We start from the raw sequence: 17,474 nt of genomic DNA on the forward strand, positions 1-17,474 counted from the left end.
AAGCACATTCAAAAATACGCCATCCTTCACCGTCCCCAGGATGACACCGGGGTAGGTAGCTAAGTCTTTCCTGATCCCAGATCTGTTCATCTTGGATCATTTTTAAAAACAATGTAAGCAAGGGTTACTCCAAGCGGAGTATCCCTTTTTTTTTCAAAAAATTGGGCCACACAGACACCCACCCATTCAGTGGCAGCACTTGTGCCCCAGTTGTACATTTCACAGCTAGATTTGCATCAAGCACATTCAAAAATACTCCATTCTTAACCGTCCCCAGGATGACACCGGGGTAGGTAGCTAAGTCTTTGGTGAACCATGACTTGTTCATCTTGGCTCCTTTTAAAAAACACAGCAAGCAAGGGTTACTCCAAGCGGAGTCTCCCTTTTTTCCAAATATTGTTCCCCACACACACCCATTCATTCAGTGGCAGCACTTGTGCCCCAGTTGTATATTTCACAGCTAGATTTGCATCAAGAACATTCAAAAATACGCCATCCTTTACCGTCCCCAGGATGACACCGGGGTAGGTAGTTAAGTCTTTCCTGATCCCAGATCTGTTCATCTTGGCTCCTTTTTAAAAACACGGCAAGCAAGGGTTACTCCAAGCGGAGTCTCCCTTTTTTCCAAAAATTGGGCCCCACGCACACCCACCCATTCAGTGGCAGCACTTGTGCCCCAGTTGTACATTTCACAGATAGATTTGCATCAAGCACATTCAAAAATTCGCCATGCTTAACCGTCCCCAGGATGACACCGGGGTAGGTAGCTAAGTCTTTGGTGAACCATGACTTGTTCATCTTGGCTCCTTTTAAAAAACACAGCAAGCAAGGGTTACTCCAAGCGGAGTCTCCCTTTTTTCCAAATATTGGGCCCCACACACACCCACCCATTCAGTGGCAGCACTTGTGCCCCAGTTGTATATTTGAAAGCTAGATTTGCATCAAGCACATTCAAAAATACGCCATCCTTCACCGTCCCCAGGATGACACCGGGGTAGGTAGCTAAGTCTTTCCTGATCCCAGATCTGTTCATCTTGGTTCCTTTTTAAAAACACAGCAAGCAAGGGTTACTCCAAGCGGAGTCTCCCTTTTTTCCAAAAATTGGGCCACACAGACACTCACCCCTTCAGTGGCAGCACTTGTTCCCCAGTTGTACACTTCACAGCTAGATTTGCATCAAGCACATTCAAAAATACGCCATCCTTCACCGTCCCCAGGATGACACCGGGGTAGGTAGCTAAGTCTTTCCTGATCCCAGATCTGTTCATGTTAGCTCCTTTTTAAAAACACAGCAAGCAAGGGTTACTCCAAGCGGAATCTCATTTTTTTCCAAAAATTGGGCCCCACACACACCCACCCATTCAGTGGCAGCACTTGTGCCCCAGTTGTACATTTCACAGCTAGATTTGCATCAAGCACATTCAAAAATACGCCATCGTTCACCGTCCCCAGGATGACACCGGGGTAGGTAGCTAAGGCTTTCCTGATCCCAGATCTGTTCATCTTGGCTCCTTTTTAAAAACACGGCAAGCAAGGGTTACTCCAAGCGGAGTCTCCCTTTTTTCCAAAAATTGGGCCACACAGACACTCACCCCTTCATTGGCAGCACTTGTGCCCCAGTTGTACACTTCACAGCTAGATTTGCATCAAGCACATTCAAAAATACGCCATACTTAACCGTCCCCAGGAGGACACCGGGGTAGGTAGCTAAGTCTTTGCTGATCCCAGCGCTGTGCATCTTGGATCATTTTTAAAAACAATGTAAGCAAGGGTTACTCCAAGCGGAGTATCCCTTTTTTTCAAAAAATTGGGCCACACAGACACCCCATCAGTGGCAGCACTTGTGCCCTAGTTGCAAACAGGATGTTTTGATTTGCATCAAGCACATTCCAAATCCACAAGCATTTACTCTCCCCAGGATGACACAGGGGTAGTAAATTCCTTGTGGATCCATGACTTGTTCATTTTGATGAACGTTAGTCTGTCCACATTGTCACTGGACAGACGCCTGCGCTTATCTGTCAGCACACACCCAGCAGCACTGAAGACACGTTCAGAGACAATGCTGGCAGCTGGACACGACAAAATCTCCAAGGCGTAAGTTGAGAGCTCTGGCCATTTTTCACGATTTGAAGCCCAAAATGAGCAAGGCTCCATTTGCAAAGTCATGGCATCAATGTTCAATTGGAGATACTCCTGTATCATCCTCTCCAGCCGTTGACTATTTGTCAGACTTGTTGTCTCTGGTGGCCTTGCAAAGGAGGGTCTAAAAAAATTATGAAAAGATTCCATAAAATTGCTGTTACCAGCACCAGATACGGTGCTACTGGTACCGGTAGACTGTTGAAGATGACGAGACCGTCCCATGTTTGTCAAGTTACAACTGGGAGATTCACTCCCTGCACCTGCACGGTTGTTTGGTGGAAAAGCCGAGCTAAGATCGAGTAACAGCTTCTGCTGATACTCCTGCATACGTGCGTCCCTTTCTATGGCTGTAATTATGTCACAAAATTTGGACTTGTACCGGGGATCTAATAGTGTGGCAAGCCAGTAGTCATCATCACTTCTAATTTTGACAATACGAGGGTCATGTTGGAGGTAGTGCAGCAAGAAGGCACTCATGTGTCTTGCGCAGCCATGCGGACCAAGTCCACGCTGTGTTTGTGGCATAGAGGTGCTAACCGTTCTTTCTTCCTCCGACATCTCCCCCCAACCTCTTTCAACTGAAATTTGACCAAGGTCTCCCTCATCCGCTGAGTCTTCCATGTCCATGGACAGTTCGTCCTCCATTTCTTCATGTTGTCCTGCACCTTCCTCAACATTTCGCCTGCTACCATGCGCTCTTGTTGATCTCTGTCACCCATGGTCCCATGCCTGCCGCGTTGGTGATGATGGAACGTCTGGACCTTGGTGATGTTGTTGTGTCTTGCGCATATGACTCCTCCTGTAGTTCCTCCCCTTCCTGTTGTCCCACCCCCTGACTCCGAATAGTGTTTAGCGTGTGCTCCAGCATGTAAATGACTGGAATTGTCATGCTGATAATGGCATTGTCAGTGCTAAACATATTCGTCGCCATGTCGAAACTGTGCAGAAGGGTGCATAGGTCCTTGATCTGAGACCACTCCATCAGGGTGATCTGCCCCACCTCTGCATCTTGTTGGCCCAGGCTATACATCATGACGTATTGCACCAGGGCTCGGCGGTGCTGCCACAGTCGCTGTAACATGTGGAGAGTCGAATTCCAGCGTGTCGGCACATAGCATTTCAGGCGATGAACCGGCAGGCCGAAAGACTTCTGGAGCGATGCAAGTCGCTCAGCTGCGGCGGTTGAACGGCGAACGTGAGCAGACAGTTTTCGTGCCCTGGTCAGAAGGCCATCTAGGCCGGGATAGTGTGTTAAAAATTGCTGGACAACAAGGTTCAACACGTGAGCCATACAAGGCACGTGTGTCACCTTGCCCAGGCGAAGGGCCGCACCCAGGTTTGCAGCATTGTCGCACACGGCCTTACCAGGCTGCAGGTTGAGTGGAGACAACCATTTATTAAACTCAGTCTCCAGAGCTGCCCACAACTCAGCCGCTGTGTGACTCCTGTTTCCAAGGCATGTCAAGCTAAAGACCGCCTGATGCCGTTGCGCTCTGCTGCCAGCATAGTAATGAGGGGTGCGTGATTCCTTCTGCGCAGTGCGAACGCTGGTGGCCTGACCAGGCAGGCTTGGCGCGGAGGTGGAGGACACAGATGAGGTGGAGGAGGCAGAAGCAGTGGCGGAACTTGGACAGACAGAGGATTGACACACAAGTCATGGGGACGGCAAGACTTGTGCAGCAGACCCTTCACCATCTATCACCATAGTTACCCAGTGCCCAGTCAGCGACATGTAACGTCCCTGCCCATGCTTACTGGTCCAAGTATCGGTGGTGAAATGCACCCGTTCACACACAGAGTTTCTCAAGGAATCCGTGATGTTGTGTGCGACATGCTGGTGTAGCGCGGGCACACCTTTCTTAGAGAAGTAGTGGCGACTGGGCATCTGGTACTGAGGCACAGCGACAGACATAAGGTCTCTAAAATCCTGTGTGTCCACCAGGCGGAAAGGCAGCATTTCGGTAGCCAAGAGCTTACAGAGGGATAAAGTCAACCTCTTAGCTTTGTCATGGGTCGCAGGAAATGGCCTTTTATTTGTCCACATCTGAGGGACAGAGATCTGGCTGCTGTGTGTAGACGGTGTTAAGTAGGGTGTCCCTGGAAAAATGCAGCTTTGTGAGGAAAGTGCAGGCGTAGACATGATGTCTATATATACCCAAATCAGAAGGTTAACCGGATTTATCCACAATTAATTAATCCTACCAGGATATACAAAACAGTATTATACCAAAATATCCCAATAACAAAAAAATCCAATAAGAAGAGTTTTTTATTAATGGTAATTATTTATTAAAAACATATGCAGACAATTAAAACCTACATAAAACCAAAAGGCAGGGAAGACAGGCTGTGCAACCCAGCATGGACACCAGGTACATAAATTAAATCTATATATGGGGACCAGATTAATTATATAATATATGTCAATAATACAGTCAATAGTGCAGTCAATGGTACGGTCATAGATTGACCTTTCAATAGTTAAATGCTATAACTGCAAAAAAGACAACTGCCCCTTTAACCTTTCACAGACCTGTAGCCATGGTGGATCGCACACCAGCCTCCCTGCCTCTCACTCCAACGCACGTTTCACACTGCTGCTTCCTCAGGGAGTGGACAGACATAAGGTCAGCGACAGACATAAGGTCTCTAAAATCCTATGTGTCCACCAGGCGGAAAGGCAGCATTTCGGTAGCCAAGAGCTTACAGAGGGATAAAGTCAACCTCTTAGCTTTAGCAATCCAAAATTAATAAGCTCGGGCACACAGAAAAGCAAGAGTCTGAAACGATGCTTCTTTTAGAATTTCAGTAGACTTTTTTTATTATTGATGCAAAGGACTAAACAAAAAACTGACGTTTCGGCCTGCACATCTAGGCCTTCCTCAGAGACAATCTATAGTACAATTTTTACAGAAGAGAAAACAAAATTAGAACATGTACACGTATACATACAATAAACAAATATCATAATGTAAGGTATTACATGCTAGCATCAATAAGCCTAATCTGTACTGATACTAGAAAAACGGATAGTAACGCAAAAAACAATATCATAGAAGAAATATTACGAACAAGGATGCAAATGGCACAGAGAAGGTTCACAATAATGAAAACCCTCCTAACACAGGTAGTATAGCATACGTTAAGGCATACCTAGATGGAAAGTAGAGAAGCTATGCAACTGAGTCACTGCTCAAAACGAAACCGTCATATAAGATGCGAAAGCCTAGAAATAGACACATGTAAATCAACAAAAAAAACAAAAACAGCCTAGGCTGAAGAATCAAGGGAAAACTTTAGAACACAGGTGCAGACACCTACGTGGCAAATAGAAGTGAAAAAGCACATCCTATTAACCCAGAGTGGGAAGCAAAAGGGAAAGAGCCGAGAATGTAACCTAATTAGAATAAGGACTAAAATAGAGAGAAAGAGAATACAAAGAACAGTAACAAAATCGAAGGTAAGAGAAAAAGAAGGGAAAAGAAAGAGAGATAAACAGAAAAAGAGGAGAAAAAGAAAAAGAAAAAGAAAAATGAGAGTGCTGTATTGTACAGATGGAAACAAATGCTCAGGTACCTTTGTAAACATCAAACGCTGTAATACGTTAAACCTCGTTAATTTATAAATACCAGCGGGGGTCAGTGTATATAGTACTACAAAAAGAAATGTAACAATTATACATGATGTCAAGTTACCGCCCCTATAAGATAAGACAAGTATGAGATTCATACATACCCACTGGAGGTGTGTGGAATGACAAAAGTGTCAGTACGGCACGAGCACGTGCAATAGGTTACACCTCAGTGGTATATAAATACCAGCAGGGATCAGTGTGTACAGTACTAAAAAGGAAATGTATCTGTTATGCACAATGTCAAGATATCACTCTTACAAGATGTGACAAGTATGAAGTTTATGCATACCTATTGAAGGTGTATACAATGACAAAACTGTAAGTATGGCCCGTATGGTGCCCCTTGGTATAGTCTAAATGTGTGTAGGCAGACTCAATCCACTAATAATGGCCTTATACCATAGGGAGATTATACACCTGAAAGGTAAAACACATACCGCTCAATGTCATAGAACAGAAAGGAAATACATTGTCCTCCTATAGAGATAGGGCCAATGCCCAAAAATGCTCAATGCCTAGTGCTAGTGGGCTATGGATCTACAAATAGATCTGTGGGAGTAAATGTATATTAACTGACTCACTGTCATATAAAGAAGGAGGTCTGGTAACAGAAGACAAACCTTGATCCTATTATACAATGCAAACGGTCAATCCTGAAGCAGGAAATACGATAATGGGAACAGAATAGGTTCCTATAAGAATAAAGCACAAAGCAAGATGAGAGACCAGATGACAGCAAGAGTACTAGGAGAGGAACGGTCAGTACCTGGTGCCGGAGAAACTCCAATGTGAATGCCGGTATGTGTCCTGCGGTGCACATGGTGAGGGGAAACGAGGCCTTTTAATGGAGGACGTGACACTTTTGTCATTCCACACACCTCCAGTGGGTATGTATGAATCTCATACTTGTCTTATCTTATAGGGGCGGTAACTTGACATCATGTATAATTGTTACATTTCTTTTTGTAGTACTATATACACTGACCCCCGCTGGTATTTATAAATTAACGAGGTTTAACGTATTACAGCGTTTGATGTTTACAAAGGTACCTGAGCATTTGTTTCCATCTGTACAATACAGCACTCTCATTTTTCTTTTTCTTTTTCTTTTTCTCCTCTTTTTCTGTTTATCTCTCTTTCTTTTCCCTTCTTTTTCTCTTACCTTCGATTTTGTTACTGTTCTTTGTATTCTCTTTCTCTCTATTTTAGTCCTTATTCTAATTAGGTTACATTCTCGGCTCTTTCCCTTTTGCTTCCCACTCTGGGTTAATAGGATGTGCTTTTTCACTTCTATTTGCCACGTAGGTGTCTGCACCTGTGTTCTAAAGTTTTCCCTTGATTCTTCAGCCTAGGCTGTTTTTGTTTTTTTTGTTGATTTACATGTGTCTATTTCTAGGCTTTCGCATCTTATATGACGGTTTCGTTTTGAGCAGTGACTCAGTTGCATAGCTTCTCTACTTTCCATCTAGGTATGCCTTAACGTATGCTATACTACCTGTGTTAGGAGGGTTTTCATTATTGTGAACCTTCTCTGTGCCATTTGCATCCTTGTTCGTAATATTTCTTCTATGATATTGTTTTTTGCGTTACTATCCGTTTTTCTAGTATCAGTACAGATTAGGCTTATTGATGCTAGCATGTAATACCTTACATTATGATATTTGTTTATTGTATGTATACGTGTACATGTTCTAATTTTGTTTTCTCTTCTGTAAAAATTGTACTATAGATTGTCTCTGAGGAAGGCCTAGATGTGCAGGCCGAAACGTCAGTTTTTTGTTTAGTCCTTTGCATCAATAATAAAAAAAGTCTACTGAAATTCTAAAAGAAGCATCGTTTCAGACTCTTGCTTTTCTGTGTGCCCGAGCTTATTAATTTTGGATTGCTGAAGTTTTTTTCTTGGAGGCACCAATCACATTTGAGTGAGCCAGACTCTATTGCTTACTATTGACTTTTTTTCAGTCTGGGCTCCTCTTTCTGATATCATTTTCTTCTATTCAAGATGTCTTTTTCCACCCTTTCATTTAATGAGGAGGAAACCTCTTCCATATTGGCTAAGGTTACCACTCCTAACAGTTTTTTGACAGTCCCGGCTGAGGAGTCAAGATCAAGGGATTACGAGAAAATTCTTCGCAAACAGATTGCCTTTGATTTACACTCCATCACTTTGGCGGAGTACCATAAAGCTAAAAGAATACCCCGTGGCCTACGAGTCCCCCTTCGTCCTACTCTGTTTGCAGACAACACCACCTACTGTGACAAGTTTGAGGGCATACTAAACAAGTGCTCCATGGATATTATTATTCTTACCATCGATTTCTTGCAACAGGAACTCCGGGATGTCAATGAGAGCATTCGAAGCATTGAGGAACAATTATCTAATACTCTTCCAACGGCTGAATGGAATACAATGAAAACACGGACCCAGGACTCCATGATGGACTTCAAGAAAACTTTACAGGATAGAAAAAGATCCAAATATATCAGGGATCAGGATGACTATTCCAGAAATCGGGTATATAAATGGCGCTTCATGGAGCCACATGATCGTCGACAACCATATCATGCCTCATATCAGGGTTCCACAAGTTCCGATAGTGATCATAGCCAGTCCCGGGGGCCCTCTTCATCTTCTTTTTTAGGATCAAGACGCCCTCAAAGGGAAAGACGAGGCGTGGGAAAAGGAAACCAAGGTGCCCCATACAAGGTCACGACCCGCTCTCAGGTAGGACCAACATCCTTTACAATATCTCCTCCTATCATTTGTCCCCCACGGAGTCCCAGGTATTACAAAAGGGTCTCTCCTTTTGCCCCACACCCTCCTTCAATGAATTCACCCTGGACCAGGAACTCCGAAGGTTCTTTCGGTCCCTCAGACTCAAGACACATTTCCAGTCCTTAGACGCCGGTGATCAGGCGGCACATTTAGCTACCCCTGGTATGTTTCACCTTAAGGATTTGAATTTAATGACACGAAGTACATTTCAACCACCTAAGACCCATCATCCTGTTGAGACTTTTATTGGTCTTGTCAACTCCGACATCAAGGAGGTTATACATGATGTCAGGAGTGGTCATCTAAGGGTTCGTCATAATCTCACACCAATAGAGTCTCAAGCCATTGAAGGTCTTAAGAGTAATCATAAATTAATTATCAAACCAGCGGACAAAGGTGGTGCTATAGTGGTGATGGATAGGAGTTACTATATATCTGAGATACAGGGTCAGCTCGCTGACAACACCACATACCAGCCCATTCCGCGTGATCCTACACCCAGGATTAGGGAACTCATTGGAAATATGATTAAGGAACATGTGGGTCTTGGTACCATTGATAAAAAGCTGTCTGAATTTTTGGTCAAAGAATCCCCCATAACACCAGTGTTCTACACTTTACCTAAAATTCATAAGAATCTGAACACACCACCGGGACGGCCCATTGTGGCCTCCACGGATTCCATTTTGTCACCCTTGGCCATCACACTTGAACGAATTTTAAATCCTTTTGTACCACTTATTAGATCATACATTAAGGACACCAATGACTTCCTAAAATTCCTTAGGACAACCAATGACATCCTCGGCGATGACATTTTGGTCACTCTCGATGTGACAAGTCTCTACACGAGCATTAATCACACACAAGGCATCGAGGCTGTCGATTCGTTCTTGGAACAACAGGACACACTATCTATTCAACAGAGAAAATTGGTCATTGATCTTCTAACCATAGTGTTACATAACAATTTCTTCTTGTTTCAAGATCAGTATTACATGCAGGTACAAGGGACCGCGATGGGATCGAACGTAGCGCCCCCTTATGCCAACATTTTCATGGCGCACTTTGAGGACACCTTTGTTTATCCCCATCCAATGTTCTCATCACATGTCATCACATGGCGACGATACATAGATGATATATTTATGATTTGGCGCGGTGACTCTTCCAGCTTGAACACATTCTATTCAGATCTTAATAGCTGTCTTCCCAACTTGAGTTTCACTCTACATTCAGACACACATGAAATCAATTTTTTGGATGTACTTATTGTGAAGTCCCCTAGCGGAGTCATTTCTACCGATCTATACACCAAACCCACGGACAAGAATAGTTTGTTGCATTTTACCAGTTCTCATCCCAGTCACATGAAGCGGGCCCTCCCAACATCCCAGTTGAAACGAGTTGAACGGATAGTGTCCGATCCCCTTGTAAGAGACAGACGTATGGCTGAAATGAGTAATAAATTCATCGCGAGGGGCTATCCCCAGCACATTGCCGCACCACAACCCACTACCAGACCACACAGTCCACAATCCGGCTCTAGGGTACCGTTTGTAGCTACCTACCACCCTTTTCAGGCTCAGGTGAGGGGTTCCATACTTAAACACTGGCCACTTTTGGGCACAGCATATCCGAACATTCCGGAATTTAATAATAGACCCCTGTTCTGTAACAAGCGTCCAAGAAACTTGAGGGATACATTGGTACGGGCGGACATTGGCTCACCAAAGAGAGAAAAAAGACAGTTGACACTACAGACGGCTCGTTCTGGGAACTTTCCGTGTCTACACTGTATACAATGTTCGAACATTACTAAAGGCAATACTTTCACCCATCCCCGGACAGGGCGGATTTTTCAAATCAAAGATTTTTTTACATGTGATTCATCTTTTGTGATCTACCTAATCAAATGTCCCTGCGGTCTCGGGTATGTTGGGGAGACCACCCAACATATCCGAGACCGCATTAGCAAACATAAATCGACAATTAGGTGCAAACAGACACTCCTACCCATTCCTGCCCACTTCATACAGGCTGGTCATACTGTAGCACAATTACGCTACCAGGTTCTAGAACAGGTCTTAGCACCCAGGAGAGGTGGGAATAGGGTACAGAGGTTAAAGGAACGCGAAGCGTATTGGATATATACGCTACAGACATTAGAGCCGTTGGGATTGAACCGTGAATATGAGGTTTTCTATTAAACATTTCATTTAATAATAATTGTTTCAATTTTCACAATCTCTTTGTCGATCTTTCTGTTCATTCATTATGTATTAGTCTTAACCTTATATTTTTTTTCCTCCCGTATAGGGCCTCTCCGTATCGTACATTGGTCCTTATTTTTGTCTCCTTCTCTTTCAGGCGCTGTAAACACTTCATCCACGGGTCCGTCACGACACTGTTTTCCCATCAGCAACTTCCACCACTTCTGGACGTTAGTGTGCCCGCGCGTGCGCGGTCTCGGCCGGCGGTGTATTCTGCAGCTCCTGTCACCTTCATGCAGCACAGCTGGATGCGACGCTGGAGGACTGTGGAGTACGCCGGACATGGAGGGTTTGTCGGGGTTAATAAATTGGTGATGAGGGACTTTGTTAGTGTTTTTTATTTCTAATAAAGGATTTTTCGGGTGTGTGTGTTTTTTAACTGTAATTTACAGATTAATCATGGAAGGAATCTCAGGGAGACGCCTGACATGATTAATCTAGGATTTAGTGGCAGCTATGGGCTGCCATTAACTCCTTATTACCCCGATTTGCCAACGCACTAGGGTAAATCGGGAAGAGCCGGGTACATTCCCAGAACTGTCGCATATAATGTATGCGGCAATTCTGGGCGGCTGCTGACTGATATTGTTAGGCTGGGGGGCTCCCCATAATGTGGAGCTCCCCATCCTGAGAATACCAGCCTTCAGCCGTATGGCTTTGTCGCGGGCGGGGAGGAGGGTGTCAGCACACCGCGCTCACCCCTTCTGCTCGGGTCCGGCAGTTGCTCCTGGTGGCTCGAGCTGCGGGCCGGATCCCGGGGTGTCTCGAGCGACACTCCTCGCCCGTGAGTGAAAAGGGGGTGTTTGTTGGGATTATAGTTCGTGACGCCACCCACGGTTGTGGTGATGGCACCACCGCTGCTCAGTGTGGGGGTCCCGGGGATGGTGATGGGAGCAGCCAGGTGTTGTGTTGCCCCTCCGTGGGTAGGGGGTGGTGATCCCGGGGCCCGGTGAAGAGATGCAAGGTGTAGGGCCTGGAGGGCGCAGGGACGCGGGGGCAGCGCTGTGCCTTGCGGCACTATGGTACTCACTCAGCCTGACACGGACACAGTTTGTACGGTAAACCAACGGCTGGTAGGACGGTCCCACAGACGGCTGCACCTGCACTCCCGGTAGGTGGCGGTGACTTCTCTCTTCCTTGCACCTGTGTGATCTCGTGGTATCGGTGGATTCCCTCCGGTTACCCGCTCCCCGGCTGCAATCTGGGCCGGAGGAGCTCTACACTTTGCCCGCAGGCACTGGCCCTGGGGAAACTGGTGCCTTGGCGGTGGCGGTGTCTCCCCGTTAATGGTCGGGCTGTTGCCGTCAATCGGGACTTTGGTTGTTGGGGGATCTGCGTCCCCGTCACTGACGGATTCGGCAAATTGGGCGACTCCTAGCCTTGCCGGGGTCCGAGAGGCCCCTGCCCTGGTGCTGACTGTCCTTCGGAACACTGCTCCAGACCACCGGGCACACAGCCAACGGGGTCCTTCCAGGAACTTCCGAACTGTCCCACTCCGGACAGTCACCGCCGTCGCTGACCTTGCTGTTCTAGCCCTACACACAGCTGGGCTCTCAGGCTTCTCCTTCTCTCTGCTCTGTCACCACTTCTTGCTTTCCTCCTTTTCCACTTTCCTTTCCTTCATTTTCACTTCTGGTTGTTTCCTCTAGCCCTTCACTGGACTTCACTCTTCCCCTGCCCGGGGCTAACTGCTGTTCACTCGTTCATGTCCCTGACTGGACTCCTGCTCCTCCCTGAGCTTTCTGCCTGGTTTACTTCCTGCCTCCAGAGTCCTGAGCTCCTTGGTGGGCGGAGCCAACCGCCTGGCCCACCCCCTGGTGTGCATCACAGACTCCTGGAGGGAGGCAACAAGGATTTCTGGTTAGCAGGTGTGCCTACCTGGAGTGTGGGGTGTAATGGTGTTGTTATCTGTGTCCCCTGGCTTGCCCAGGGCGACACATTCCCCCTTAGCAAAATGCAGACCGTCCGCGGGCTGCCGTCCTACACCGGTTTTATTTTTCTGTAAAAGGGGATAACAAGGGTTAAACATAACATTAGCATAACATTTTTAATCAACTCTTCCCAAGACGGGAGGCACATTTTACTTTAAACGTTGCAACGGTGTACGGTCACGGTTTCCGCTCTCTCCCACCCAAGCAACCTGGCCCTGATGCTGCCCCTAAAACCCAGGCAGCACCCCTTGACCCACAGTCCAGCACAAGTCACCCGAGCGGGATCTGTCCTTGCCCTCCAGAGGGTAGCCACCGGTCCCTTTGGTGGCTGGGCCCTGGCCTGCTCTGCTCAGGGCCCTCCCTCCAACCTGCCTCTCCGGAGGCGGCATTGCGGAACCGGTAACGGTACCCAACATATTTACAAGCCACTAACGTTTGTGGTTGCCCTGCAGAGTTCACGGGCTTGTCCATCGATAGTTCCCATGCATTTTAAACGGTCCCCACGGGGACAACGGTGCCGGCTCCAGCCGGTGGCAAATCACTGCAGCAAATCAGGTAACAAACTCGGGTAATCATCTTTCATCATTGCAGAATTTTCAAAAACTTTCAAACTTTTTTCAAACAACACTCTTTTACATTCGCGGACCCTTTTCATTCATAGAACGGTCTCCCTGTACCTAAGTGGGGGTCTACCTAGGTTGGAACGGGTGGACCTTCGGGGCCCGGTGTCAGTGGTACTAGACAGTGGGGTAGAGGGAACAATCGGTTCCTCCTCCCTGCTACAGTGTGGGGCAGGCGGAGGTGCAGGGGAGCTGGGTACAGGTTCATCCCTGGGCACTGGCACTAGTTCTGGCTCACGGTTGACCGCTTCCACTACTTCTTCATCCACGGGTTGTGGGAACAGTATCACTGGAAGTATCACCGCGCCGTTCTGTGTAGGCCAGTTTGCTGGGAAGTCACCCATTACAGTGTGGATTACCTCTGCTGCCTTTTCCACTGGTGGAGGAACCGGTACTTCGGCCTCTGCCTTCAGCGCTGGGGGGCATTTCTTTAGATGGTCCCGAAAAACTGTGGCCAGGGTGTCCCCTTGGTCACGACTGATCAGGTAGGTCTTCCCATTGTCCCACTCAGTGGGTTGTATGACGTAAGGGACTTGCTCCCACTGGTCATCCAGTTTGTGGGCTTTTCTCTTCCGTTTCAGCACCACATCTCCTGGCTGGAAAGGACCTGCAGGCGCCTTCTGGTTGAACCGGTGTTCTTGCTGTTCTCGACTTCGACTGAGGTTTTTCTCCACATACTCCTGGATTTGCCGGTACTGGGCCCTCCTCTGACTTTCCCACTCTGCTGTTGAAGGGAGTGCTTCCGGGGCTTCCAACCCCATCTCCAGATCCACCGGCAGGCGGCCAGGCCGAGCCCTCATCAGATACGCTGGGGTACACTTCGTCGAGCTGGTTGGGATGTTATTGTACATGTCGACCAAGTCGGGTAACTTTTCCGGCCACATGTTCCGTTCTTCCAGCGGTAGCGTCTTGAGGAGCCCCAGGACCAAGTGATTCATTTTCTCGCACATGCCGTTGGTTTGGGCGTGGTACGGAGTGGTCCGGATCTTCTTGCAGCCGTACAACTGGCAGAATTCGTGAAACACCTCTGCTTCAAAAGCCGGGCCCTGGTCAGTCAGCACCTTCTCGGGGTACCCATGAGGTCGGCAGAAATAGGCCTGGAACGCACGAGCAGCAGTTCGACCAGTCAGGTCCTTGACGGGGACTACCACCATAAACCTTGAGTAGTGGTCTACCATGGTCAATGCGTAGGTGTACCCACTTCGGCTAGGGGTGAGTTTAACATGGTCTAGGGCGACCAGTTCCAGCGGCTGATGGGTGACGATGGGATGTAACGGCGCCCTCTGGCTAGTCTCGTCCTTTCTCCTCAGCGTACAAGGACCGCACTCTCGACACCAGGCTTCCACCGATTCACGCATCCCACTCCAATAGAACCGCTCCCTCAACAGCATCTCCAGCTTCTTCCACCCGAAGTGGCCAGCACCATCATGGTATGCCCGCAGTACAGTAGCGACCTCAGCCTGAGGAACGATTAACTGGCATATTTTCTCATGGGTCTTCGGGTTGATCAGCTCACGGTACAGCCTCCCTTGGTGTAGGTAAAGCCGTTTCCGTTCTTTCCACAAGCGTTGGGCTTCGGCTGGAGCGCTGGGGTCCATTCCCATGGCGCCTTGTTCCACCAGAGTCTTGACAAGGCGGACAGCCGGCGCTTGGTCCTGGGCGTCCTGCCACTCTTGACTGGGCCGCGGGTCCAGATCCACCCTTTGCTGACATACCTGTATCCTCTCAGTAGGCGGCTGGTGAAACGCAGGTAACTCAATCTCCTCGAGGTCGTCGTCCTCACACCCCTCTTCTGACAAATGGGGCATCCGGGAGAGTGCATCTGCATTGATGTTGACACGACCAGCTCGGTACTTTATGGTGAAATCATAGTTGGCTAACCGAGCTACCCACCGCTGCTCCAGCGCGCCCAACTTGGCCGTGTTCAGGTGAGTTAATGGATTGTTGTCCGTAAACGCGGTGAATTTTGCTGCCGCCAGGTAGTGGCGAAACCGCTCGGTGATAGCCCACACCAACGCCAATAGCTCGAGCTTGAAGGAGCTATAGTTCTCAGGGTTCCTTTCGGTCGGCCGGAGTTTCCGGCTGGCGTAGGCAATCACCTTCTCCTTTCCATCCTGGAGCTGGGACAAGACCGCTCCTAGCCCCACGTTACTGGCGTCCGTGTGGAGAATGAACGGGCGCCCATAGTCGGGGTACGCCAAGACCTCTTCTCCGGTCAAGGCCGCATTCAACTGGCCAAAGGACTCTTCATGCTGGTCCTCCCACAACAGTGGGGCTACAATGGGTCTACCACCTTTGGTCTGTCCCACGAGGAGATCTTGCATGGGGGCAGCCATCTTCGTGTACCCCTTTATAAAACGCCGATAGTACCCCACCAGGCCCAGGAACTGCCTTACTTCCCTCACTGTGGTTGGTCTCGGCCAGCTCTGGATGGCAGTGATCTTCTCAGGGTCGGGGGCAACACCATCCGCACTCACCACATGTCCTAGATACTGTACCCTGGGTTTCAGCAGATGGCACTTCGAGGGCTTCAACTTCATCCCGAACTTGGCAAGGGACGCGAACACCTCGGCCAGGTGCTCCAGATGGGCTTCATACGTCTGGGAATAAACAATCACATCATCCAAATACAGCAGGACGGTCTCGAAGTTTAAATGTCCCAAACAGCACTCCATCAGCCGTTGGAAGGTCCCGGGGGCATTGCACAGCCCAAACGGCATGCTATTGAATTCGCAGAGCCCCATCGGGGTGGTGAAGGCGGTCTTCTCCCGGTCCTCGGGGGCCACGGCCACTTGCCAGTATCCGCTGGTGAGGTCAAGGGTCGAGAAGTAGTTTGCAGTTCTCAGTGCAGCCAAAGATTCTTCGATACGAGGCAAGGGATAGGCATCTTTATGGGTTATCTGGTTGATCTTCCGGTAGTCCACACACATCCGCATGGTACCATCTTTCTTCTTGACCAGTACCAACGGAGCGGCCCAGGGACTACAACTGTCCCGAATAACCCCTGCCTCCTTCATATTCTTCAACATATCTTTGGCACACTGGTAATGTGCAGGGGGAATAGGTCTATACCTCTCTTTGATAGGGGGATGTTCACCCGTGGGAATGTGGTGTTGGACCCCCTTGATCTGCCCAAAGTCTAGGGGGTGCTTACTGAAAACTTGTTCGTACTCCTGCACTACCCTGTGTACCCCTGCCCTGTGATGTGTAGGGGTATCATCAGTGCCCACATGTAGCTGTTGGTGCCACTCCTTGGTGTCCCCCTGGGGTGGGGAAGTGCTGGTGGTAGGTGGGAGTGTGGATGGACGGGCTTCCTGGATAGTGTGAGGGTCTAGGGTGAGCAGTTTGGCAATGGTGGCATACCGGGGGAGCCTGACTTCTTCCTCCCCACAGTTCAACACTCTCACAGGCACTCTCCCTTTCTTCACATCTACCACCCCTCGGGCGGCCACTACAGTGGGCCAGTGCTCGGAAGGCATGGGTTCCATCATCGCAGGGTAGTCACGCCCCTGAGGCCCTACTGCTGCCCTACACCAGATCATCATCTCACTCCTAGGGGGCACAGTCAATGGAGCAACATCCATCACTCGCACTCCACCAATCTCCCCTCCGGTTGAGCTTACATGCTGGCGGTACATCAGGGCGCGGATCTCACGCTGCACAGCCCTCTGCCGGCTCCCCGCCGCCGTGGCGGCTAGCCGTTGCAAAAGGTTCAACACATCAGCCATGCAGTGTTCCATCACATTGGTTCCCAGCACTATTTTCGGGTTATGATCACTGGGTTCATTCATGATCACAATCATGCCCTGGTGTTGCAGTTCGGCTTGCCCCACTGTCATAGCCACTTCTTTATACCCCACCTGGGTCAATGGAAGTCCATTAGCGGCAATCAAATTTATACTAGGGTCTGGAGGCGCCAGCTCGTCTGTGGCCCAATACTGCTGGTACAAGGTATACGGTATGGTAGTTACCTGTGATCCAGTGTCCAGGAGAGCCATCACGGGTATGCCGTCCACAGCCACAGGGATGATAGGGCGGGCCCCGACATATCGGTCTCGCCAGTCCGGGGGGCCACGGTGTTCTACTCCTGAGGAT

The 17,474-nt window shown here is 48.6% G+C and overlaps 1 protein-coding gene and 2 long non-coding RNA genes across 7 annotated transcripts in view; 1 reads left to right on the forward strand and 2 right to left on the reverse strand.

Moving 5' to 3' along the window:
* BANK1 (B cell scaffold protein with ankyrin repeats 1) overlaps positions 1-17,474 on the reverse strand; it is a 1,061,267-nt gene that overhangs the window by 126,767 nt on the left and 917,026 nt on the right. The gene's annotated exons all lie outside the window — the stretch shown is intronic.
* LOC142311867 (uncharacterized) lies at positions 4,938-6,630 on the reverse strand. 5 transcript variants are annotated; one of them, XR_012754309.1, is made up of 4 exons: positions 6,546-6,630; positions 6,400-6,471; positions 5,722-6,196; positions 4,938-5,371 (listed from the first exon to the last, which is right to left on the reverse strand). It is a non-coding gene; the product is annotated as an uncharacterized LOC142311867 (long non-coding RNA). The 5 variants fall into 5 exon arrangements; XR_012754310.1 differs by having other exon boundaries at positions 5,722-5,987; positions 6,069-6,471; XR_012754308.1 differs by having other exon boundaries at positions 5,722-5,798; positions 5,881-6,471.
* LOC142311882 (uncharacterized) lies at positions 6,551-7,609 on the forward strand. The gene is made up of 2 exons (XR_012754312.1): positions 6,551-6,825; positions 7,176-7,609. It is a non-coding gene; the product is annotated as an uncharacterized LOC142311882 (long non-coding RNA).

Source organism: Anomaloglossus baeobatrachus, chromosome 1 (assembly GCF_048569485.1).
Source record: "Anomaloglossus baeobatrachus isolate aAnoBae1 chromosome 1, aAnoBae1.hap1, whole genome shotgun sequence".
NCBI lineage: Eukaryota > Metazoa > Chordata > Amphibia > Anura > Aromobatidae > Anomaloglossus > Anomaloglossus baeobatrachus.